Source organism: Neocloeon triangulifer, unplaced genomic scaffold, assembly GCF_031216515.1.
Source record: "Neocloeon triangulifer isolate White Clay Creek 2 clone unplaced genomic scaffold, ASM3121651v1 ptg000014l, whole genome shotgun sequence".
Lineage (NCBI taxonomy): Eukaryota > Metazoa > Arthropoda > Insecta > Ephemeroptera > Baetidae > Neocloeon > Neocloeon triangulifer.
This window is the reverse complement of record NW_026775556.1, coordinates 21,520,801-21,548,409: the sequence shown is the minus strand read 5'-3', so window position 1 is coordinate 21,548,409 and position 27,609 is coordinate 21,520,801. Positions and strand designations below refer to the sequence as shown.

Sequence of the window (27,609 nt, the reverse complement as noted above, 5' to 3'; positions counted from 1 at the left end):
AGCTTCAATAGCTGTCCTTGTGCGCCGTCGAGTATGAGTGTGAGAAATGACAATGAAAGATAAAAAAGAAATACGTATGAAAATGGAACGCACGTGGCGTCTCTCAAGCTGGACAATTTTTTTTCTAAAAATCGCCGACTCTTTGAATAAAATTGTTGTTTCCGCTACATTAATTTTGATGTATAGCGAGAGTTATATATTTTTGTCTCACGGTCTGATGATTACTAGAATTATTAAAAAGATGTTCACATACTTTTTTCCCGCTGCAGATGATGTTATCGCACAACAATTTTTCACTTTTTTACTGCAGTTTCGTTTGCTAGAAACATCATCATTCTGTCGGGCCGAAAGTTTTCTTTGAAAGAAAATTAATATTTCAAATTTCCTAGGAAATAATTGCCAACAACGATTTTGTGAAATAAAATTTAGACTAAAAATGAGGAAATAATGTTATAATAAATTCATTTAATTCTTTTGATTTAGTTCTAGAATTTAAATAGAGTGATTGCATTACCAATGTATTCCAGGAAAAATTTAGAAAAAAAACACGAACTTTATTTTTTTTTTATTCATACAAAAACTAATGCACGGAGTGAATCTTTATCATTGCTGAAAGTTTTCCTATCTGAATTTTGTCAAAGACACGTTATGTCTTCATCAGAAATCTGGATTTTTTTTTTTTTTTTTTTTTTTTTTAATATTTTCTTACAAAAATGTTCTAAAATAACAAGTTTTTTGTCTTTATATTTCATGTATCTTTGAATTTCTCGCAACTAAAAGCTAATTTGCAAGGCATTGAAGTTGATTCCCCTATTCTCTTGTTTATGCAAAACATCCTTCAAATTATAACGTCTATGATAGTAATTAAGTCTCCAAAAACTATAATTACATATTTAGGACAGTTTATGAAATATAGCATCAAATTTTAGATACATAGTTAATTATGGTTATTATAGAGGGCATAGTACATTTGAATAACTGCATTAATTAATTTTTCTATTCGGAATTCAGAAACTTTCCTCTATTAAGTGTAATTTACAACCATTTTAATTGTTAAAAAGAAAAATGAAAACACAAAACAGATTTCATCATTTTTTTTTTTAGTTTTCCTTTAATAATTTATGGCAATTATTAAAAAAAATCAACGTCCTTAATAAAAACGAGATGCCTCCATAGTCTTAGATTCTTTAGCTAGTTTTTCCCTTTGATCAGTGCAGTAATGTTCTCAAAAAACTATTTTTTACCTTTTAAGGAATGTTAAAAAATATATTTTCAATCTTAATTTTCTTTACTCATTTTCAACTTTATGAAAGCAAATTAATAATATTTGATTGTTAACTTTTAAATGTAAAAATGAGTCGGCATTCAAGAGTGTTCCTTTGATTTTTAAAGTTTTTTTTTATTTATTTTTTAGTTGCAAAAAGTTGTTTCCTTTTTTATATTTCAGCTGTGGTGTGAAATTCCCTCTGTTTTAACATAATAAACAAAGGCATAATTTGATAATGCGATAAAAATATGTTTTATTGTTTTGTTGGATATAACAAAACCCATGGAGGAACTGCCGTTTTTTAATTCAAACTACATGATCATTAATAAATTCTTATTATAAATAGTCATCGTTTCTGAACAAAAATCTATTAAAATAATTTTAAAAATTTTCAAACGGTGCGATGCTCTCATTTTTTGCAATATTGCAAACCACATGAACAGACAGAAATTTCAAAATAAATACGTTTAAAAAAACGCATTCCCAGCGGCGGCGACGGGTGAGATCAAAGCGAAAAAGCAAATTCCACCCACGCACAGGAAATTTCGACCACCGAATATTGCGGCCGAGGGAGATTTACGCAAACAAGAGCCGAAATGAAAATGACAAACAATGCAGAAAGCGGCGAAATTTATTGGCAAATTGAAGCGGCGAGCGATGGCGGGCGCGGACTTTGAGCGCGAGCAGGCCGTTGCCATGCTGAATTTGGCGCGGAGGCTGCGGCGTGCCCCTTCTTCTTCTTCACCACGGTTTATTAGCGTCACGGTCATGCAGAAGTACTTAGCCTCAATACCCTATGTACCGCGGCCGGGCTCGAACCAAATTGGACCCGCTTCAATTTTGAATGAGACGTTATTTGGCTCGTGCAGTTTGCATCGGCGCGAGATTTTAATTGAATTGCAAAGTGCCGCCCGCGTGCACAGATGATACATATTTATACTGAACGTTTTCATAAATATCAAGAGAGAGAACGACACGCATAAATTTTTATTGTACGCCGCCGCCGCGACCGACAGACCGGCATAAATATATATCTCGTCGCGGTGCGAGACGCGCGTGCGTTTTTTGCGCTGATACGTGATTTTGGTATATGCGAGACGCGGTTTTATATTTTTACTTTTTTTTGCAGGCGCGCAACATGTGAGCCATGCGAACTTTGATCCTGTCTGGAAACCGAGCGAGAGTTGTGTGATTATTTATTTATATAATTTTGTAATTGTTTGTTATTCACAAATGAGGCCTTGGGTGGATATTAAAAGTATATTAAAAAATAATGCCAAATATTTGTGCTGCATTTTATTAAGAAAAATGTGAGTATCTTGGTATTATTTTTTTCATTTCTTTAAAACGCTAAGAAGGTTCATCAATGTAGATTGAAGTAATTGTGTAATTTACTGGAGGATATAGACAACAAATTTAAATTTAGGACATAAATCATACTATAGTGTAAACCAAATTTACAAAACTTGACTAATTCTGCATGGCAAAAGCGGATTCTCTCAGTTTATTTTTATTATTAAATTAATCCCGCCTTTAAACAGGGCAAAATTGCTCAGAAGGATTAGGATTTTAATCGAATTATATGCATACAAATGATTGAAGCTCCTTTAAAAATTTTGAAATATAAATAAATATGTAAGTTAATTTTTAAATTTTTTTATATGGTATAATCTTCTATTAAACATTTTATTTCATATTTATATTTTTATTGATTAATTAAATATTTAAAATATTTTAAGTATTTCAATGAAGTTTGAAACATATTGAATATTTTTGGTCGAATTAAATTTTTTTTTGTTTGCCTCCATAATCCAGAAAACATAAATTAAATGAAATTTATAAATTTTCTGTACGATTCTATTGACAATTTACAACATTGCACCGCATGCAGATATAAGTAGCATATTATAAGTTTGGTGTTCCATAAATATGAAGCAAATTATTGCAAATTATCAAATTATTAATTTTTAATTAATCATTACAGATTATTGCATTCTAAATTAAGTAATTAACAAAAGATATTATTGAATCAATAATTAAAAATCAATAATATTGAAAACGTTTTGGTTAACCAAACAACAACTATGTAGCTAATATAGTTGAAATGAACCAAATTTTTTAAACAAAACCTGTTTTTGGTGTAATGAAGCTTCAGTGTTACTTGTGAAATGGCCTAAGGCTGTGAAAAACCAATCAGTGTGTTTCTTCAAATGCCTTTATATAGATGCTAAACATATTTGGTGTATTGAAAAAAAATAAGCAATAATTATACAGAATTCCAGAAAGCACTCTGAATAATTTTTGTCTCTTTTGAATTGTTCAGAATACTTTTTAATTGCTCTAAAAACGTGATTTATTTTTAATTTCTAAATTTATATTTTGTATATTTAAAAAACGATATGCACTGTTAAAAATCGGACAATTTACTTAAAAAAAAAAAAATTGCTCTTCACTGAGAACTCAAATATCAAATTATTCCTCTTTTTGTTAAGAAAGGGGGTTACTGACAATGAAACTAGTTTAGATAATAAATACAAATTAATAATTTAAAATTTAATTTATTAATAATAAATTTAAGAATAATAAACTGAATAAAATTATTCAAATTAGTGCGTTCGAAACATGAAATTATGAATTTTGACTATGTTAATGCTGTTAGAAAATAACGAAAATAATTATCAAATTACTCTCTAAAAGTACCAATGAAGTGCAAACAAGAGGGAGAATTTTGATGGCTGTGCACTTCCCTCTCAAAAGTCTGAACCTTATCCAATTCGATCCTATTTAAATAAAACACATTCAATCTCAGTTCTCAGTTGCAAGAATTACTTTCACTATTTGAAATTAAAAAATTCAATCTCCTCATTGTAAACAAGCAACATAAAACATTGAAATAAAAAAAAATTTGCCACTCGAACGCTGACGGGTGTTCGGTCAGTCAGAACATGGTGACTCTGGTGTTATTATTTACTTCTGCTGAAGCCAGGGTCCACACACAAGACATCACACTAAAAGCATTTATGGGCCATACAAAAAGAAATTAAGCAAGCGAGAGACATAAAACAAAAACTAGGGCGAAAACGGCCAGGCATATAATTCAATTCTGTTAAGTGATACATTATAATTTGACCCTGTTTGACAAGGACAAATGTATCATGAGAGCAGCAGCCGGCAACGGAGAGGACTAGACGGCCATAGTCGCCAGAGGTGCGACAAAACGCAACACACAAAATATTTATATAAATTTTGACACACTCTGCTAAAAATAATAAGTTTCAATTACATACCAGCTAACAAGCACCTATCAAGTTTCTCCGGCCGCGACTCTAATTATCTTTCTGCCTGCGAAAAAGAAGAATAAAAAAATACTGTTATGAGAGGTGGCGGCAGCTCGGCGACCGATAATTATAATCCGAGAAAACCGGGCCGCGCGCTGTCAAAAAAGCTTCTCGCGGGGAAAGGACAAATTAAGGTGGACTTGCGCCAGTTAAATGACTAATTGACTAACTTGATAAGTTGCTGGAATAAATTACTGGAGTAGGGTTTCTTTTGAATACAAAATTCAAACAGATTTAATGAAGTTTAATGTGAAAAAATTTGAAAATAGACAGGTTTTGGAACTTTTGAAAAATTAAATTTTCGTCTCTCGTTGTTAAGATTTTAAAGTTTGTTCCTCCAAATGCAAAATTTTATATCAGTGTATTCTAAACCTCCTTCAAAACCACAACTTTACTCAATTAAATAACAGAGGATTTCATCCAATACACTATAATGGAAAAAAAATTAGCAAACATTTGAAAATCTCAGGGGATTCATTCAATTTGTTAATTGGTCTCAATTTAAATAAAATGGAAATCACGTGAGGATGCAAAATTTCATTTGTGTACATGAAATACCGAAAAATTCAAAGAGAAAATGAAAGTGGCTAAAATGAAAAATGAAAAAATTGAATGCACAATTAAAATATTTCTCTATATTAGGCAACCATAGAAATCACAAAATTGCTAATCAATTATAAAATTATGAACAATATTTTCGTTTTTCTAAAAATCTTTTTGAACAAATTAGTGAAATAAAAACTTTATACAAATTATGCAGTTTGTTGTCCCTTCGTCCTGTTTGAAATGAAGGCCCAATTTCCATTACAATATATATGCTGTTTGTTAGCTCCTCTTTTGACCCCTGTTCTTTGGAAAAAATATTGATTAATTATCACTGATCAAAATGCTCAATCATTATTCCCATTGACTTCAGTTATGAGAAAAGCATCTTTTACCAATTTTACGTCAGTTTTTTTTAAATAAAAGATTTTTTTGTATAAATTGCAAATCCACATTATTTAATATCAAGAGTGAAAATGAATTAATTAATAAATAAAAATAATTAATTAATATCGACAGTGAAAAAAAATCAAGTTTTCTTACCATAAGAAAAAATCCTGAAAAATTTTAATAAGAAATATTTTATGTTGAAGGTTTATATTTCATGATGTTTCTTTATTAAATGGTCAACTCCCTATGGTTGTGTAAAATTTGACGAATTACTTCTTTGTCAATACAATTCACACCAAACAAATACCACCTTAAGACCACGTTGTATGCTTGTGTTTTTATCGCGCGTTTCGCGATAAAAGTGCGAATTAGATCGCGTCGCACGAGCGCAGAGTTGAGAGAGTTCATCTTCCTCTCGCCCGCGCTCTTTATTTTCTACTCGGGCACGTGTCTAAATGAGCGGTTTAAAAATAGGCAATTTGAAATATACACACGCGGTGTACAGAGCACTCGGCAATTTTATCTCTTTTTGCCGCCGCGCTCTTCCAAGAAAAACGATCGTGCGAACGAAAAAATTTCGCCCTCAAAATTTCCACTCAAATAAATCTGTATATTCTCGGCAGCAACTCCACTCGCTATTAAATAACTGATATATATTTTATTATTTTTTATTAGCACTCGTGTCAAAGTTCGAGGCGCCGCCTCTCTGCTTTGATATTTTGTTTGCTTTGCCAAAAATTTGGCGGCAAAGCCAAGTCCCATTCGAGCTTGGGTCGTGCACGTGCGGCTCCAATCCGGAGCGAATATAACTTTAAAACATATTTATTTTCTCAGTGCGACAATTTTTCTTTCTGAATGGGAAAAATCAAGCATTTTTTTTATCAGTAATGGAATTGAAATTTCATTTTTGAGAGCTACTTTTAGAAATATCTATGATCAAAGTGCGTGTGGCTATGTTTCCCTGTATTGTGTTTAATATTGTGAAATTTTGATCATCTTTTCATTTTGCAATTATTCGTGATAAGCATAGAACTACATTTTCTACTCATATGCGTAGGAACTAGATTTAGCACACGATTTAAAAACTTAAATCTCTTTTAAATTATATATTTCGTTTTGTACCATTTTTTTTGTAAGATAAAAAACAAGTTAAAATTAAATTATATCTGAATTTTAAATTATTATTTTTGTATTTTTTGCAATTGAAAAATACGTCATCAAATTTTAAAATGAATACTTTTTATTCATGGGTTTAATTTACTCTACTAATGTCTTATAAACTTACATAAATATATTCTGCTCTGCATTTTATGAATTACCAAACTATGATTGCAAAAAATTTATGAGTCCGAAGAATTCGATGTTCAAAAAATTTTGATTAAAAATCATCTCATAACCTGGTAAAAAAATTACATATAGCTAAAGATATTTTTACTATTGACATCAATGGCACCAAAATATGAGACCGCTGATCTTAAAATATTGTCAGTGAAGCTTTTTGAAATGTTCTGACAATTTTCCTTCTTCCAAAATTACTTTTTGACTTCTGACTTTATGCAAAATAGTATCGCTAATGTTCTGGTATGTAAAACGCCCTCGGTTCAGCGCCTGTCGGCAAATTACAGAGAAGATCTGCGTTTAACAGCGTGAAATTAAATTCTGTGCTCGCGCACACCTGTCAGACAATTAATTATTGTTATTGTTTTCGGAAACGGCAGAGAAACGTTTTTAATTAAGTAGTTAATGGAATTTTTTATAGACACCTACAAAAAAATTAAAGTGAAATAAAAGCTCCTTCGCTTCTAATAAAGCAATTTCGTTCGAATAGTTACAAGAAATTATAATTGGGGAGTAAAGCACTTTTCAACCATTTTTCTTTTCAAAGAGATAGCAAATAATTCAAATAAAAATAAAATGAACTTTAAAAGCGGTTTGGTTTTTGGGTCTGCTATTTTGTTCCTAATCGAAAAATAACATAAAATCTGTACTTAAATTTCAATTTAATTGAATTGCTTGAAGTTTTCCTTCAATTTTGGAAATTAAAAAAATATGCAACATTATGAACAGTATAAAAGAATAATTTTAATTTAAAATAAAAAAATTGAATCCAAGTCATCATCGATATTAAATTTGCCACAAGCTCACAATTAAGTTCAGCATTTCGAAATTGGCGCAACACTACTCACGCTTTCGCAACCAGCCGAGTAAACGGTTTTTCCGAATAAAGCAATTCTGTTATTTTCTTTTTCTCTTCTGCAATAGCACATAAGAGAATAAGTTGTACCGTAAAAAGACGTGTGTTGCTAAATTTGCGCAATATCGCCGCTCGTGTGTTTCGTCCGTCGTGCGTTTTAACTTTTGCACCCCGCGCAGCTTCAGAAACAATTTAGCCGCATATAAATTCAAAACGCGGTTATGCCAACTGAATTTTAATGCCGAGCCACACCCAGTCGAAAAAAAGATACATGCCACGTGCGTAAAAAGTCGGTGCTCAAAAAGAAAACGAAGACAGGCATAGAGAGAAAGCAAAATGAGGGAATAAAATAGAAAAGCTAAGGGGAAGAGCCTTGAGTCAGTTAATTTCGTTAATGCCAGCAGAGATTTTTAAAGAGATTGATGTCCATTAAGTTAGAAGTTGTTGATTTAGAATTAAGTTTTGAATCAGGGAATATTTTTATTATTATTTATAAGACAATATTATGAGTAAATCTGCTAAACCATGCATAGTCTACTGATTATTTACTGGGGAAAATTATTTTAGGAAAGAAACTTAATTATGTTTTTATTTTAATATAGAAATATTTTGGCATTGAGATCAGCCTATTTAATTATTAAATTTTCAGGGTGAAAGGGGAATAAAATAAACGATAAAAAATAAAGCTAAATAAAAATTTGATTATATTGCAGACTCTTGGGATCGACTCTTGGTTTTTTTTAAATGATGACGTCTCCCAACAATTTTTACAGCACTTAATGCCATTTTTTATTTTAAGAAAATATAGTCAATTTAGTCAATTGCTTGATTGGACTGTGACAATCAGTACTTAAATTGTTTTATTGTTTTTTATACTTTATTACCTTAATTAAGTAGTTTTACAACAATTTGAAATTAACAGATTTTGTGGGGGTAAATATTTTTAGCCATTGTTTTACACAAAGGATGGATTTTTTTATCTAGCATGATTTTGGCAAATGCTCACTTGTTCAAGGACTATGAAATAATTTTGTGTTTATATAAATATCTTTAAACCTGATGCATACTCAAAATTGAACCTTTTCCAACGAACACAACAAGAAGCAACCTTTGTAATCAGAATTAGGAAAAAAAAATCACAGAACGCCTCGTGACCAAAGGAAGAAGCGAAGTTAGGAACCTTAAAAACCGGTAACTTGAGCATATTCGTTCATAGAAAAATGTTTGAAAAAGAGATTTCAAAATTTCAGGGAGGGACATTTACGATCAAAATACACACAGACCAAAGACGCATTGCAGGTTATGGTAGTCAAGAATCATCTCAGGAGATGCTGAGAAAGGCACTGGATCAATTTAGCTGCATTCTATAAATTGACTTGGCACAAACTCGAAATTAAAAATTTTACAATGACCACACAAGAAGAAAAGGTGGGGACTTTTGCGATCAAAATACACATTGACCAAATACGCATTAAAGGTACTAGTAGTCAGGAATCAACTCAAGAAATGCTGAGAAAAAACTGAAAAATATTTATTGACATGGTACAAACTCAAAATTGAACCTTTTCCAACAACCATATAAAAATGACAAAAAGCATAGGAAATAAAAAAATTTGAAAAAAAAGATCGAAGAACCAAGGAAGAAAAAAAAATAGGGACCTTAAATAACCGGTGTCTTGATGGTGAGCCTTCGTTCGTAGCAAACTGTTCGAAAAAGAGTATTCAATATTTTAGGGAGGGCGCAAATTTTGCGATCAAAATAGACACTGACCAAATACGCATTACAGGTAATGGTAGTCAGGAATCAACTCAAGCAATGCTGAGAAAGGCACTGCATCAATATAGCTGAAAAATATCAATTGACTTGGTACAAACTCGAAATTCGACCACACAAGAAGCTAGGTTAAGTAAATTATATTTTATGGTCTGCAACCATAAAAACTTCTACTGGAAGTTGAGGAAACTGGTTAATAAGTGTACTTTCTTTCTCGATTTTCCATTTTCAAATTAACCTCCTTATAGACATGGAGTCAAATCTATTCTTTACAGCAATGGAAGCCACTTAATTAATTATTGGAAAAGAGTTATAAATTTTAACCACCGTAATTGTAGAGACTTGATTTGACTTTGTTCTTATTAAACTTGTTTTTATCTAATGTTGTACCTTGTGGCAATATTTAAATGTCAAGCTTTTTAAAATTAAATTTAGATTAAAAAACACTCGGTTTGATTTGGCGCAAACATTATTTTTACTGCTAGTAAATTTAATTATTAATTATTTCAATTACAGCATTTGCAAAAATAGTCTAAGTCTGTCAAATTTAATATCATGTGTGTATAATTGATTAGAAAGTAATTTTTTTACATATTTTGCAAAAAACCTAAGTGTTTTAATTTGTTCAAAATAAGAATTTTTTTCAGTTAAAAGTTTGCCTGCTTTTATTTTCTCAAAATAATATTAGCTCAAGTTTTGAATAATTTTGATTCAACAAACATGCCTGAATTCCAACTTGATAACGATTACAAAAATTCATTGGTAAAATGAAAGCAAGCTTGAATTTTCGCTCAGCTCTTTTGAGTGTGTTCAGCTTTCAAGCAGAGTCGCAATCTTAGGGATGACGTATGTGTTGGGTGACGTGGTCCGTCCAATATATATGCACGACCCATTCAGAAAAAAAACTCCTCATCTGCCGGTCGGCGTTTTGCACTCTTTAGCTCACCCTGCGTGAAGAAGAGACGAAAGAGTGACACTGTAAACACACCTCTGCGCCGGGACCGGTTCTGCAACGGGCACTAAATCCCTCGGTTTATTCTTAATTTCCCATCATAATCCATATTTTCATTAGCGCCGACGGGGGGAAGGCGAGATTAAAAAGCGCTGCACACCCCTTCCGTTTAAATGTTCCTTTGCGAGAAATATGCATAATTTTTCTCTCCACTGCTGACGCAATTACTCTCCGATATCGACGCCGCGCGGATAATATTTCGCGCACTTGCTGCTCATCGATCGCGAGGCAGGTTTTCGGGGGTCCGATTTTTGTCTTTATCGTCACACCGAGAGCAACGAACTCTCGCTGGCATGCGATATCATTCAAAAGTGAGACACGTGCTGTCACTAATTTTTTTGCATTATCGTTTTATGCCGAGAGAGGGGTCTAACGCGAAGTGATTAAGAATGGCGCTGATTAAATATTTCGCGATTAAAAATTAATTAATTAGTTGTTTATTGAGTGCACAATGAACAACTGTACCCCATCCACATTCAAGATGAAAATGGAAATTGAATTAATTTGAAACCGAAAAATGATATCATGGAAATGGGAAGATGGATATTTTGAAAATTGAAACTCAAAATCAATGAACCTCCAAAACCAGGATATTTTGGGAAAAAATTGATAGCACAGAAACCATTTAATATGCTCTTGCTTATATGAAAGAAATTCTGACCAAAAGGTTTGAAGATAAACTACTTCCTTTCCTCTAGATATAATTTGTTTTGCAGAGAAATTTCTTTGTTTGCAAACTCACGCTGATATTTTCGGATATTTTAAACTTCTAGTTTCACATGGACAAACAATTTTTGCGTAACAAACAAATGTTTACCATGAGATATGGAATATGGCCGAGAAAAACTTAAAATTGACGTTTTTAGTGCTGGATTTTTTTTTAAAATTTTTATCAAAATTCACCGTATAAGTTCTTAAAGAAATATTTTAGACGAAATATATACTCAATGTAACATTTTTTCATGAGAAATTGATTATGAATGTTGATCCCCACTAATATTAGCCGTTGTCTTGGCTGAAATCTTCTTTGGAAGTTTCTAGATTGAAAACATTTATTTTTGAAACTTAAATCATCAAGGGAAAGGATTATTATTTGATTATTCAATATTTTTAATAAGTAAGAATGCTAGTAATAGTTGTTTAAGGTGTGTCTGTTTAAAAGGTCAACCCTAATTATTTGAATCCAATCAATTTTAGAGTGGTTGCTTGAATTTGTATTTCATTTTAGCACTGAAAATTACATAAGATGGAAATAAAACAAATGTAGATGTTTAGAATGATACCAAATTAACAAAGTCAGGCTTTTAATTGAAAATTTTCTCACCGTATTTCAAAATTTTTAAATATCAATTATTTAATAAATAAGGAATATTCAAAGTTTAAAGTTTAAACAGAAAATCAAAACGGAAAACGAAGGTTAATAGAATGTTTAGATCATCAAATTCCTTAAATATGAAAAGCTCTAAATAAATAGTAATTTTTTTCAAATAAACACAGTTAATGCAAAACTTATTTGAAAATAGCAAAATGTTTTCCTCTTGGTCTCTTTATGCGTTGTAGCAGCAATGCAGTTATTTTGCGTTGCGAATATATTTATATTACAGCACCTGGGATTTGGCTTGGATGTTCACGGCGAATTATGAAATGCAAGTGACCAGCGCAGAGCACACACAGTGTGTCCATTGCGCCGACTACATAATAATCATTTGCATAGCGCAACTTTCCCACGCTGTGCACAATATTCCTTTTTTGCTCTCTTGGCAACGCGCGGCGCAATCGCGCGAATAAAACAAAATAAAAATAAGAGAGAGAGACACACACATTATATAACACACACCGTGCCCGCATGTGCAAAAAAAGAGCTTTTCGCATTGATTATTCGCACGTTGCAGTAATGATGATGAAAAATGTGAGCGCCCTGCCTGCTCTCTTCATCGCCGAAACAGGATCCCTCGGCTTTTCTCTCCCTCTCCGCATTTGTTGCACCCTTTGAACTCTCGCATAATATTCACTCATGAGTGTGCGTATTATTTGTTGCATATCTCGAGAGAGTCGCGAACTCCAACAGCGCGGGCAGGTGGCTTTCAGCCTTTTTCTAATTCTGCTCCTCCGCAAATCCGCGTTTTTTGGAGACCAAATCAAAGGTTAAAATCAATCACAATACTTGAAGTGAGTTTTAATAAAAACGGCTCTGATACTTTCCATATCGAATAAGATTCTGAACTACAGCGCACATTTTCAATATTTAATTATTTAAATTTAAACAACAAATTTTATTATGTATTGTTAATTTTAATAAAACCAAGTTTGAATATTAACAGCTGAATTATAAAAAAAAATATAAATTGTAATTTTTAAGACTTATCTGTATTAATTTATTTCTATTTAATGTTACAATTTATTTAGAAACTGGATTATTTTTATTTTGGCAGTATAAAACATAATTATATAAATAGGAATGGACGATTTAATGCAGTATAATGTATAATGTAGTATCCTATGGGATGATCGAACCATGGCGTGAAATGCATAATAACTTATGTTTGATGAATATGAGGATATGAATTACAAAAAAATTATCTGAAGGAAAAGGCAAATTTGACAGAAATGAACTGTCATCATTTAACTTTTCTAGTCATCTGAAATAATAAGAAGTTTCCGGAGAGTTCATAACAAAAGCTTGTTTATTAAAAAAACCATAATAATTTAATTATGCATTGGATATACTGAAATTCTGAAATAGCAGAGAGTAAAATTGACAAAGATATTCATGTTAATTTATGATATTTCTTATTTTAAAGACATCAATACAACTTTATGGTTCTGGAATTCTTCATATTCTTGAACGAAATTGTTAAGGGTGCTTATATTCCGTTTATATTCCACTATGATCTAGCGTTTGTAGAGCCTGAAAAATGTAAATAATTTTTAATAAATTGCATAGCAGTGCAATTTTTTAGAATACGGTCGTTATTATTAATTATCCCTAAATTATTCACTCATGAAAAGTTAATAGACCCTTTTCATGTTCTTCTGTTTATGTGTTTTATTTCTGTTTAAAATTTCTTGAATTTGAGTTCTACAGTGACACTTTTAGTTCAATCAATCAATCAATTAATTGTGTGTCACCGTGTAAAGAAACCTGATCGATAAGGGGCAAAATTAGATCTTGTGCTTGAAGCAATATGTAATTCGTTATTCTAAAATTTTATTGTAAGGACACTTTCCTAACTTGGTCGAGCATGAAATTTTTCAAGAAGTGAAATTTTGACAGTTTTTCAATGAAATCATATAAGATAAAAATATTGGTATAAAAAAATTAATCTTTATGAAATTAATATATTATAAGTTTTTACTTGTATGAATTTTTTTAAAAACTTGCATCAACATAAAAATGATTGTCGGGAGGTAACATTGAATTGCTGAACGAAACGTTACTACCAAGATCAAAATGATCACATTCGCTTCAAGTTTTTATGGCAATTAAATAATTTCATACAAAATTTAATTTATTTCCTTTCTCAGTTTCCACCAATGAACCAAATTTACCGTTTGTTTTGCTCAAAATTACAGAAGTGGTTTGTGAGAAACGAAAAAAGAACAAAAAGGCGAACGTCCGTTGACAATTATAATATAGTGCAAGCTGCATGCAAGCCTCTTTATTGTGCTGCTTTCCATTATTATTTTGTCGCACAACGGCTTGGAATTGCGGGAGAAAATTCACATAAACGCGCTGTTTAGGTAATTCAATATTGCTGCTGCCGGAGAGTGCAATTCAATCTGCAGGAGAGAATAATTTTCCTATATATACGCAGAGAGAGAATAAATAATAATGTGGTCGCTTGACATTTTCTTTTCTACGTAAGCGACCGTGTTTCCAGCCGCGTGTTTGTTTGCACAGCAAAATCAGTCTTTTCGCGCCACGTGCTGCTCCTTCACCGCAAGCCGCTGGTCTGCGTCTCGCACCCATCAAATTATTTGTCCACATTTCAAATGTCACGCGGGTTGGCCGCGCAGGAAGAGGAAAACGACCAGATTTTGCTTCTTGCAGCACGCGCTGATATAGTATAAAAATGTGGAGTTTTTTCCCTGCTTTGGCGTGGCTCACTGTCCGTCCGGCAAAAATGTCACTTCATTTCTGATTTAAGACGTGATGCCTCTCTCTGTCATAGATTGAATTCGTGATTAGACGAGCTGTTAATGGACTGTTAGTTGTGTTTGCTTTTAATCGCTAAATATTTATGAGATAATTTTCAAAGCTCTTAGAAAAAAATAACAATAATTTAAGTAAATTTATAGTTTTTTGGCTCGATTTCTTGAGAGAAAAAATTAATTACAGAAAATGTATATAGCAAAGTCAAAAAGGGATTTTTTAAATTTTTTATAACGACGAAAAGCTATTTATTTCTTCTGTGCTACTTTTGACGTATAATTTTTATTCAAATAGAGAGATTTTAGAGGCACAGCTAGGAGCCAAGAAATTCGTGCTATTTTATTAATTATGAATTAGGCTTAAATTTAACACATACAAAAATATTTTCTGAAAAACTTTCTTATATTTTATTTTCTATCTTCAATTTATATATATATTTTTTTTTGTAAAGTGATAATTTGAATAGAATTACACGTTATCTCTGTCAAATTTGAGCCTTTGAGATTTTTTTACCACAATATTATTTCATTTTTTTGATTTTATAATCTCAGTTTCCCTTATTCAAAAATTATAAACCTTTCCTGAAATAACGATATTATGGAATAGAAATTTGTTTGAAGACGAGATATAAAATAGCAAAATCTCCGCAGGTGCGAGGCAACCTGATCCCCGTCGGCCCATGCTCATGAGAGGTGGACATTTTGCTTTGCTCTTGTTACGGAAAAAGAACGCGGAGCATAAAATCCAACACGCACATCCAGCACATTTTTCCATGGAAATCTGATCAGCTATTTATGTGAGTACGTGCGTGCAGAAGCGTATACAAATTACATGGAAATTGGCGCCAAATTAAGAAAAAATTCCACCATTTTGAAGGTGTGTTATCGATTAAATATCAAGAATATTCCCAAACCACATAGAAATTAAGGGAAGAATAATTGTACTGTCTGCATTTTTGCTATAAATTAATTTGGGAATAACACACAAACATATTATAATTGTGTTTATTTGCTTCAATTTTGTCGCATATTTTCAACATTTCTATTCTAATGTTTTTAAAAAAACGGTAAAAAATGGATAAAATAATGTTTGAAAAATTTAATGCTGAAAGTGCATTATTGAAAGCTATGCAATTTGCCAAGCACATGCGCTGCAACGGTTGCATCGTTTAACATTGCACACGCATCACGCGTGCAACAAAAATAATGCAACCTGCTTCTCTTGCGACCAAAATAATTTCTCAGAAGTAAGGTAATTTCAGGGTATTCAAGCCAACTCACTTAATTCAAAAATCAAGTATCGAATAGTCATAATAACAGCCCCAAGACTTAATTTTTTTTCTATTTTTAATTCCGTTTCAAATCGTAATGTCAATCACAGCATCAATAATTAAATGGGAATTAATTTTGGCAGTGAAGGTTGTGATGGTTTACAGCATTTTCTTTTTTAAATATAATAAATATTAATAAAGTCAGTTTGCATCTAAAATATTGAATGTTGCGTTCAGAGTAAGGAAGAAAAAAAACACAATAGAAATTTAAAAACCTCTGAGAGTTTCAAAGCAAAGGCCACGCATCAGCTCTATTATGTTGGCCAAAAAAAAGATGTCTTCCGCCCGAGCCATAAGGCCCCATGGCTCTGACGGCAGCCGTGTACCAACATAATTTTGGGATGCGCAGCCTTTGTTTCAAAGAAAATTGCAATATTTAAAAACATGAAAAGCACTAAAAGATTTTTTTATGCTGTTGTTTGCAAATTTACTCGATATAACAAATGTGGTAATTGCTTGCTGTGATTATTAAAAATTGGATTTCCCTATAAAACAGCCCAAATTACCGTAAATAGTTGCCAGAACTCGATACTATCTCAAAATTTCTAAATTTATTCTAGAAAATTAAGCAAATAATTTTTATTCTAATAAAACAAATAATGAAGTTGTTTAGAATTCCTGCAAGTGTCCTTTTTCTCTATGAAGTTGCAAAAAAACCGGCAAAAAATCGTACACATGTGAGCGTATTAAATAAAAAGTGCGAAAATGTTTTGCAGGTGCTTCGGCTTGAGAGTCTCATCTGCCGCTGCTAATCTCAATTTTTACGATTCCACGCATGCACGACAACGCGAGGGACGGATAACTGAAATCGCGATAAAGCCTAAAAGCTTCTCCGCAATAAAAGTAAAAAGTAACAAGATATGAAGAAAGCGCGGCAACAATTGCTTGTGTACAAAGACATTTTTGTATAAATTTGCACGCGGCTTCATTTTTGAAGGAGATAAATTACAACGCTCGTTTGCCACAGCAGCTGCTCCTTCCAAGTAAGCAAAATTATCAACAAAAATTATTTGCAAAACGGATCGAGTACGAAGGAAAAGCGAAAGCCGTCTGCCGTAATTTGATGTATATAAATTAAGTGCAATTTGGTTTTGCGAGAAAGAGAGGATGTGTTATTTATTTTATGTGATATTTTGCGAGCTTGTATCTCGTCATTATTATATATTTTGCAGGTTCGCGCAATTACGCACTGTGCGCGGCTTTTGGACATGTTTCACTACTTCCTCTTTGTTTTATTAATGACGCCGACATCGCAGCCGCGCCGGATTCCGCGCCAAATTAATGCACATCAGCGGGCGACTTTTTGTTTCGTCCGTCTGCGGCCGCCGCCGCATTATAAGTATATGCGAAATTAGTCTGGCGTGTTTAAATTGCAAACAAAACAAGCCAATTGCGAGCAACGTGCACCGCTGGCTACAAAGTGAATTTTAATTTGCGCGACGGTTTTTACTTATTCGTCCTAAACAGACACTTCCTTCCTCAAAAAGCCGCCGCCGGTTTAAACGATATAATAATTTGAGAGGTAATTAAAACATAAAATTAAACAGTTTCCTTTAATATTTTGACGAGAGGAGCGCAGATGAATTTATAAATATGGCATTACTCGTTGAGGTTTTTTTTCTAGTATCAAAAAACATGATGCGCTGAAAGCTGAAATGAATTAAAATATTTCGGAGCTTTATCGTTAGAATTCGTTGACAATGTTATGTTTCATTGCAATAATAAGTCTTGTAATTACAGATCACGTTTTATTGCCATTTTATTTGATGTGGCTAAATAAATAATAATAATAATAATTTAATAATTATTGTTGTTGAATTTTTTCAATATGTCAAAAGTAAACTGTAATTATTAACAATTTTTAAGAAAAACCTATAACTATAATTACGTTTAAGTTTACTACCTTTAATATTTATAATAACAAAATTTATTTTATTGCTTCCAATTGTTTGGTTATCTCTATATAAATATATATATATATATATTAAATAGAATAAAATTTTTTATTTTAGTCATTTCTTTTCAATAAATTAATAAAATTCTAATTTTTTAAATAAATTTTGCTCTTTTACAGTTAAAATTTCTTTAAAAAGAGGCTTAAATTTATACAATAAATAATAACCAATAAATTACAATTCTAGATTCAATGTTCAACAAAACAATCAACTTATGACTGAGGGGCTTCTTCACTTCAATGTCCAATTCAATGTAATTAAAAAGTAATCTGCAATATAGTATGATGAGATTTTAACAGTTTATAAATTATCCCCAATTGGTGGAAAGGGAATTGTTATTACCTATTTTTATTCAAATAATCGTGTTTAACAGAAGCTCCAGGTAAAAGTTTTTTGCATACAGAATTTTATTTGAAAACGATTGAAAAGTGATGATTACTTGAAAGATCGCGAGACAGATGATTAACAAAAGAAAAGCAATAACTTATTACAAGAAACTTAACTTGGGGAGCAAGAGATACTCTTTGCAAGCTTGCAATGGTTTTTATTTATAACAAATAATTGCAACTTTCTGCGATAATTTTTAAATACGATTTATTATCTTTTGGCTTTTGGCTTTTTGCTTGATGTGTCGATTTCTTGAATGACACTTTATCATTCATTTTCTTTTTAACTAATCAAATTCCAAATTCCAATCAAATTGACCTTAAATAGGAATCTATAAATTGGAGATCATTTGACATTATAATTCATGCCTCATATTACACTCCACTGATTTAAAAAAATCCAAAACAGGATCTTTTTAAAATTAACTGAGATCGGCCTTTTTCCTCTAATTTTTTTTTTTTTCAAAAAAACAAAAGTGGTAAAACAGTTAGAGCAAGATAAAGAAGAAGCCCTTTGTAAGAAAAAAGTAATAAAAACTTCAAATTGAATCATAAATTTTTATCAATGACCCAAAACGCGTGGGTTTCACCAAAGCTTTTTAAAAAAATTAAATTTTAAGTATCACAAATTCGCAAATATTGAAACTAATAGAAACGTGCCTTTCTAATTTTGCTGTGTTGTGGTACAGAGTGGCACAGCGCCTAAGTAAGGCTCTTTCCTTTCTCATGTCGTTCGTCATTTCAAACACGGTCCATGCACTTTCAATAAGCACCATGTCTGACCGTCCGTCAGACGTTTTGGGACCGGCGCGCGGTGACGTCATTTGCTCCGGAACATTGTTGCTTATTAAGCGAAACCTGTCGCTTCACGGATCTGCGACCCCGCCTTGCTCGATCGCGGGTCGGGCCCGTCAACGGACAGACCCTGCCCGTCGTCATCTAGTTATGCAACCCTTGCGTCAGCTATGCGGAGGTTTTGCATAACCTGCCATTGCAGGGGCGCCCCCAGACTATACAGTCACTGCTCCATTAATTATGGATTACACGCAGAGGAAGTGACGCACAACGGAACATTATTTTTATTATTTTTTTTGTTAAATGTCAAAAAGTGGATATAATACGTATTTCTTATTTATTCTGTATTTTTATTTTTTAGCGGAGCTTGAATAAAAAAAATGAAATAAATGTTCCATATCAGAAATAGAAAAGGGAAAACAACTAAAAATAACACATTCTTGATAATAAGAACCGTTTTTTTCTATATTTTCTAAATCCTATTTTTTTCACATAATTTATGAAGATTAAACAATAATAATAAAAATATAAAATTTGTATCAAGGGTATGCGGTTATAGATGTTTTTCCTAACTAAAAATGCTTGAAAAGTTACATAGCCGTGGTATCTTTTACCAAATATTTCGACGTATGTTTTGAAGATTTATTTGTCCTGATTAAACTTTTCCAACTCGTTCGGGTTTCATGAAGTTGATTCAATGAAATAATCATTAATTTTAAAGTGTTCAAATTCCAATTTTCTCAAAGGAATATTCACAGATTAATTAAAACACCTAACCTGCGATGTCTTAAAATGGATAATCGACCTCTATGCAAATTGCGAATAACACAAATAAATTCAAATTCCAAACAGAAAAGCATTTAGATTTTTAGCTTATAGTTTTAAATTTGGGAGATTTTTTAAATCACAACAAAAGAAAATACTGTGAAAAACGTTATTATTTGATTTTCTACACTTATCAAGTCAAATGTATTAAAAGTGTTTTTATCATTTTGATCCAATGACTTTTTATAATTTAGCGCTCATTTGAGAACAGTAAAAACTCGCTAGCTAAACTTGTTGCAAAATCTACCAAAGTTAATTAGATTCTCTGGTACTTTAAAATGCTCTCTGGCAAATAAATTTTGCAAGCAGATCTTCTACAGGGAAGTTTTTAGTTTATTTTAATCGCAGATTGCTGGTCAATTTTATTATGTTCACCGTGCAGGAGGCCTCACGAGCGCTCGTGTGAAGAGCGGCCGGTGTGGCTTTTTAATTTATTTTACTGGAGATAAAAATCGATTGATAAAAAAAAAAAACAGTTGTGCGCGCAATGAGAGAGCGTAAAAAACCTTTTTCACCCGACAGCTGCCAGCATTTTTGGAGATTGAGTTAAAACTAAAAGCTTCTCGTGTGTACATGGAAAATATTGCCAAAAAAAAAAGTGAAATGGAATGGAAAATATTTGTGATTAAAAAACTTATACAATTAGAGTAATTGGAGTTTTTGTAAAACTCTAAAATCATCCCTAAAAAGATTGGCAATTTTTTTAGACTCTAAATAATTTATTTAGTCAGATTGAAATAAAAGTGAATTTTTTTAATTTTATTAAAATCACAGAATATCCTAGAAATTCGATGTTAGGCGGCATTTATTTTCATTCAACTTAATTAAAATTTGATAAATATTCTCCTGCCTCTTTTCCTAATTAATTTTAATGATTTTTTTATTTAAACTTATATTTTCAAGAGTCCATATTAAATAGTTTATTACAACTTCAAACTCTGAAATCGTGAAATTCTACAACAAAATTAAAAATCTGTATTCCAAATTCCAATTTATTGCCGGCAGGAAATTGAAAAAATATAATTATGGTTTTGAATTATTTAGCAATTATTGTAGAATCGCTTTTTATTCCTGCTAGAACGTTTTTAAACAATTCTGAATTATTTGTAAAAAAAAAATCTCAAGGAGCAATGGAGCCCATCTCTGCTGCGCTAGACCGCTGTGCATCTCACAAAAAAGCTGATCTCGGTGGGGCGGCCGGAGGGAATTTTAGAAGCTTCGATCGCGGATGGGTGTGGGAATAGGCGATTAAAAAATAGACGCGGCGGCGGCGGCGCGAGGGGAGGCAGAATTTTTATTCGTAGGCCGGTTTTAATTTTTTTCCGCCGCGATCTGGGGGAGGGGGGCGGGGCCACGTGTAAATAATTCACGTCGCGGAAAGGGTTAGCGTGATACACTTTTATATAAACAGGGGACCGGCCGCGTTTTCTCTCTCCGCTCTCTCGCATTGTGCGGGAACGAGAAGAAAAAACACGCCTGCCTCTCTCTCACTCGCTCATAGACAGACCGCTATTTAAAAAAACGCGCATAGAAAATAAAATGGCTGCTGCCCTCGTGGGAAGGAAAATGATGAAGCATCCTAGCTTTTTTCTTGCCTCTACGCGTATATCAACGGCGATTGCTCTGATCCAGTGCTGATTATGATTAAACCTCTTGAGTGTAATATGAATCAATATGATACTGTATAAAAAAATCGGAGAGGAAGAATTCAAAATTGAAATATTTAATTATAAGCAGTGGAATCTTTTTCTAAATTTTAGATCCTATCTATAAAGTAATTAATTGAAAAGAAAATATAAATATTGTTTCATTCAGAATATTAATAGGAGATAAAATCTTTGAGGCACAACTAAGCATAAAATTTTAGTTACAAAGGAAATTTCATTGGGTTCATGGACGGGGCAACTTTGCCCAATCCAAATTAATAATTACAAGAAACAAAAATAAAACGTGATAAATTATTGTTAGCGTTCGAAATTTAATAATGAATGGATCGTAGCAATTAAAAGAAATATTGAACCACATTTTGACATTGAGATTCGAATTTCTTAACAATGTACTTACTTAATGCCATATGTCTGACAGCATTATAAAATTTTTAGCTACCACATAAAAACAAAGGATTTAAAAAAAATTCATGAAATTTTCTAAATACATAAAAAAATTAAATTATAGGTGTTAAATTAAAAATTATAATATAATAACAAATCATAATAAAATATTTATTATTATTTTTAAATCTCGTAAAATTTAGAAAAGAAATTTTATAAAAATTTTATTAGCAAACTTTAATTATAGTTACTTTATAAACGCCACAAAACGGAGAAAATTTATTAAAAAAAAAAAAAACTGGCAAAATCGCAGTTATTTATTTTCAAAAATAACGATGTGTTTTATTATTGTCTTTTATTTTTGGTCCCGTGACCTGGTATAAAGATATAATCATGTGTGCAACTGTGTGCAACCATCAAAATATTAACGTATTTTGCAAGTTAATATAAAATTTATTTTATTAAATCTTATTTTGCTACTTCACCTGATAGTGTGATTCTTATTCCATTTATTTTGGCCACGTTGGATTTTCAATTGAAATTGAAAAATTGGCATTTTTTTCCAAAGCCATAATTTTATTAGAAAAAAAGGGGAAAAACATGAAATAAGTCCACAAATTTCATGTTACAACAAAATATATTAGAGCTCTCATAAAATCATTCATTCATTTTCAGATTCCTTGCACAAATAAAGGAGCTTAATAATATTTTTATAGCTTTTATTATTAGCCCTTTTCAGTCTTGATGCAATTTTATAATAAATACTAGCTTGGAAAGTCTAAAATCATCGATTTAAATAAGTTAAAATTACAATCCCTTTAAGATAGAGCTAATTTCATATGCAAAATACATTTATAAACAAAAGTGCAACGAATTTCTCGCGTCTCTCCCCTGGGATGCAGGCAGCCGCACGTTAATTATTTTCACAAGCGAGACTTTCTTTGAAGTATTAAATAGAATCGTAAAATGCCACCCGCGCCCTCGTCTCGCTGCTTCTTGAAAAGTGCTTTTCTCTTCTTAATTTCAGGAGGAGCGGCGGCTGCGTAAAATTTTCAAAGAACGAGACATTATAAAACATAACAAGCAGGCGCGGCGAATAATTCGGCGCCGTGATTAGTGCGCGCGTCAAAATTGGCACTTGAAAAACTTGAAGGCGGCTTTCGAGAGATAATTCACCGAGATTAGGGGTGGGTTTGAGCAGAGGAAGCGGCGAGCGTTTTGGTTCTGGGGATGCAGACAGGGGCTAACACCCTAAATCATGCATGGGTCACGTTCCGCCCTTCACTCTCGGCTGCTGCCCGGCCGAGCGCGCGGTCAGCGCCGTGACCCTCTCGTCGCCTCAACCCCCGCCTAAATCTTCTCGTTCGCTTCCCCTGCGCTTTCGGAATTTTTATTCACACCTGCGACACCAACGAAAACCTCAAAAGCTATAAACACAGGAAATAAAACAAGACTTTCCTGTTCCAAAGCTTAAAAAGAATAATTTTTTTGGAGCCAAAATTCCCTTGAACCCTTTTTTACATTTACAGATGATTTTGAATGGAATAAACGACGAGAGAGTAACAAAATAGTTATGTGAAAAAAATACAAAATTGTATTATAATCTGTGAACAAAACCAACCAGAAAGAATTGTGTTTGTTATATAATTTGATAATGCAAAACGTGCACAAGGAATCAAACAAGAGAAATTTCCAATATGTTCAATATTGCAATGCTTGAAAGTGATGAAGGAAATTTCAGATAAAAATTATAAAAACCTGTGCAATGTAGTCTGGTTTGAATTAATCTTATATTTCATTAAACTTTTTTTGCACAACGATACGAATTCAAGAGATAAATTTATTTTATAAGTTGATAGTTTTTCATTTTCATTCACTAAATCTTACAGGTTGACTAAAATTAAATTCTTACAAGTTATGGTTTTGAGATGAGAGACAATCCGATAATTTAGATGAAAATTAATTAGTTTGCAACTAATTTTATTTGGAACAGCACTTAATTTTTGCTCATTTGCCCTGGAATGTTCATACAAAATTTCAAATTGTAAAATAAGAAACAAAATCGTCCTTTATGTGAATATTTCATCTACTTTATACACTTTCAATGTAATTTAAATTAAATAAATCTTATGCATAGCAAAATTTGAAGAATAAAAAATGATCAAAAATTATTAGCCGCTCTACCTCTAAGGATAATTGGAGATGCACACCAATTTTCATCAAAACCTGAATGTCTAGCTCATCTCAAACACAGCTTCTTATTGTTAGAAACATTGAAATTATTCTGGCGTTACAAATATGAAATAAAGACTTTTAATTTCAAGCAAGAAGATTTAATTGCATGAGAATATCCGACATTATTGCACGTTATTCTAATTAATGGACAAAATAAACTCGGTTAAGCTAATTAATTTTAATTTCTGACATAATTAAACCTGCGCTGTGATAAATTATTGAAAGTCGGCAGTAAAAAGTTAATACTGCGCGCTGAATTACCTGCGCCGTCTCGGAAACAGAATGTTGATCGGGGGCGACTCTGCACTTGGTGCCACTTGAACATTTATTAATTATGTATTTGAAATGGGAATGAGAGAGAGAGAGAGGGCGGGTGTGGGTGTCGCCTGACAGACGGCAAAGCTGCTGCCGCCGCATGATGCTGCCAGATTAGAATTGAGCGCGTAGCAAGATTTATTGATCCGCTGGAGCAAAATGAGCGGTGGATAAACGTCGATGCCCATTACTTTGAATGATTGATGCGAATTGCATAGATGATATAACGTTCGCCACGACGAACTTGAAAGCTCAGTGTCGAAAAAATAGAAAAACCAAATCAATCGGTAACAATAACTTGATATATAAAAAGAATTAAATAAATAATGAATCTCTTGGGAGAGAAATATGCGGAAAAATGTTAATAATACAAGCAAAATGAGAGTTAGGCAAAATATAGACACGATAGATGCACGGGTTGCATAACAACAACCAGAGAAGGGGCGCCAGAAATTATTTTCTGAATTTGGTATCCGCCAAAGACTTGAAACAGTAAAAATTATCTTGTATTTTTAGTTCTTAAATTAAATGAAAATTTCATGACGAATGTTGAAATTGCAAGCAAAATTTCGCACCCCTTAGATTTCAAAACCACAGGTTTCTTTCAGAAGCATTTGAACCTCTGAATTAGAGAATATTGCCAAAAATGATTTGATTTAGCAATTGAGATTCAACTAATTAGAAGGAAAAAGTTGAACAGAAGGGATCACAGATTTTTGTATATCAAAACTTTGACGCGTCGGTCGTGAAATTTTGTTTTCTTTCAAAAATATTTACGTTTTTTAGTCTTCAATATTAACTATTTGAGAATATATCCAAACTTTTCTGAAATGGCCTGAATCCTTGTAGATTTTTTTTGCACTTTGTTTTTTTGTATTTTGTCTAACATTGGTCCTGATTTTTGCAATAAAACTGTTTTTCTTGTCACACCTAAATGTTTTTTGTGGTAAAAAATTAGCAAACCGATAGATTTAAATTGAACAATTTGTGTGGAGTTTTGTATATGTTTGACTTTTGTGTTTAGAATGACAAAAACTGTGTTGGTCGAGAAAGACTGATGTTCTGATTTTGTGTGCTGTCCAGGTGGACTTGCGAGAGAGAGCGCGCGACGGCACCGATTTCCCCCGTTCCCTGAGACCCTAACTTGTGACGAGGTTTCATCTCACAGGCTAGAATCTCAGGTATGGGTGATTGAATAAATGCATCGGACGGACGCAGCAATCAAGAAGGTGGCGCCGGACGAGCCAGACTTTTTGAGCAGGAAGTCCAACGGTCCGGCTTGACAGCGAATATACATTTATCAGCAAGATTTTTTAAAGGACGTGCGGCGTCTGCCGTTCTCATTTTGGCAGTGAATTGCGACGACGAGAGACGTTTCCTGTTGCCGCAGACTCAAAGATTTTTCCACAAAAAAGTGACATTTTCAACTATGCGTGAATTGTAAAAAATAAAACTTTTAAAATATAATCCTGTTTTATGCATAAGAAACGAACAACATTTTGGCCAAATTGCTTCAAAAACATCAAAATATAGCATTAATAAATTTTTAAAGAATTTAAAAAATTGTATTTTATAGAAGACCTGTAACTTTAAGTTGGCATTTCCACCAAATTTAATTCATTTATATATTTTTATTTCTGAGCAATTTAAGCCAGTTTTTTTTCTTTTTGAGTATATCAATTTTTATGTACCAGCTAAGATTGAAGTGCCGAAAAAAGAAATAAAATTTCAAACAATTATTATTTATAAGTTTTTCTTCACGAATCATCAAAACAAAATATGAAGAAACAGTGACACCTTTGTTAAACATTCAATGTTGCTTTAAGAATAAATATGTACATCTTTTGGCAACATCATGCAATCGCGATTAGAAATGGCCCCTTTCTTTCACTTAAAATTAAAACTTTTCTTCATCCCTTTTAGGTTGGTTTCCGCATTTTTCTAATCTATAATATTTCTATAGCTCGTCGCTCGTCATGGTTATATTAATTTCCGACTATTTTTAGTATTTTTACTCAATATTCAGAAGCATTCACCGAGCCTTATTAACATTTCTCCGTAAAATCCATTTTAAATAGAAATCTAAAGAAGAAACTGCCGATTAGCCAAAACTAATTAATTTTTAGATGAGGGTTTTCATTTTTTTTTTAGTTAATTGTGCGTACGATTTTGAATAAAATAAAATATTTGTCCTGTATATGGTGTTCTAGATGTTTTTATACAAAAAATTATGAGTGTTAACTGACGTACGCTTTTATTAACTCAGACATTATTTCACTTTTAATGATGAATGATGATGTGAAAGTATTTTGTCCAATATAATATATAATAATTATTGTATATTAATAAGGAAGCAAGTTTTAGAATAAAAATTAATAATAATTTATTTTCATACTAAATTTATTAAATTAAAACATGTGAAAATACAATAAAATGACTTTACATTTACATTTATTTGTATTAAAAAAATTGTTTAAACTACAACTTTATATGACAAAAATTTAATGAAGTTAAGTAAACTTATTTTTATAATTTTTTTATGAAGTCAGTTTTTCATTGCTGCAAATTTTTATACATATAATATAATATGCTTCTTCGTCATTCATATGAGACAAATTTTCAACACGCCATATTTTTACGACAAAATTGAGCAATTTTAATTTATAATGTGTGTGTTGGCCTGGCGTGTTTCTTCGCAATAAATAATCGACTGAGTATCATAATGTATTGCAAAAATCTCCTCTGGCAAAGACAAAAACGAGGATGTGTTATAAAAATTTTCTTATAAATATGAAAATGATTCGATTCTGTTACAAGCCACCATGACTTAGAAGACATTGACTTATCAGCCAATGTCAAATAGAAAATGATAATGAACAACCACAATATTGTCAGTTTTAAAACGCATATTTAATCGAAGGGACAGAATAAAAAAGCTGATTAATTGTTTGAAATAAACTCTGTATCAAATGTAATTGAATCTTATTATACAAGCAGGAGTTCAGAGAAATTGTTGAGGATTCGTAATTAATTAAAAGTTGCGCCT

The 27,609-nt window shown here is 32.0% G+C and overlaps 1 long non-coding RNA gene across 2 annotated transcripts in view; it reads left to right on the top strand.

Annotated features, from left to right (window-relative positions):
* Positions 1 to 26,801, top strand: part of LOC132201745 (uncharacterized) — a 76,433-nt gene extending 49,632 nt beyond the window's left edge. For both annotated transcript variants that reach the window (XR_009442305.1, XR_009442306.1), the window contains exon 3: positions 25,647 to 26,801. This is a non-coding gene — a long non-coding RNA (uncharacterized LOC132201745). The remainder of the gene's footprint in view (positions 1 to 25,646) is intronic.
* Positions 26,802 to 27,609: the final 808 nt, after the last annotated feature.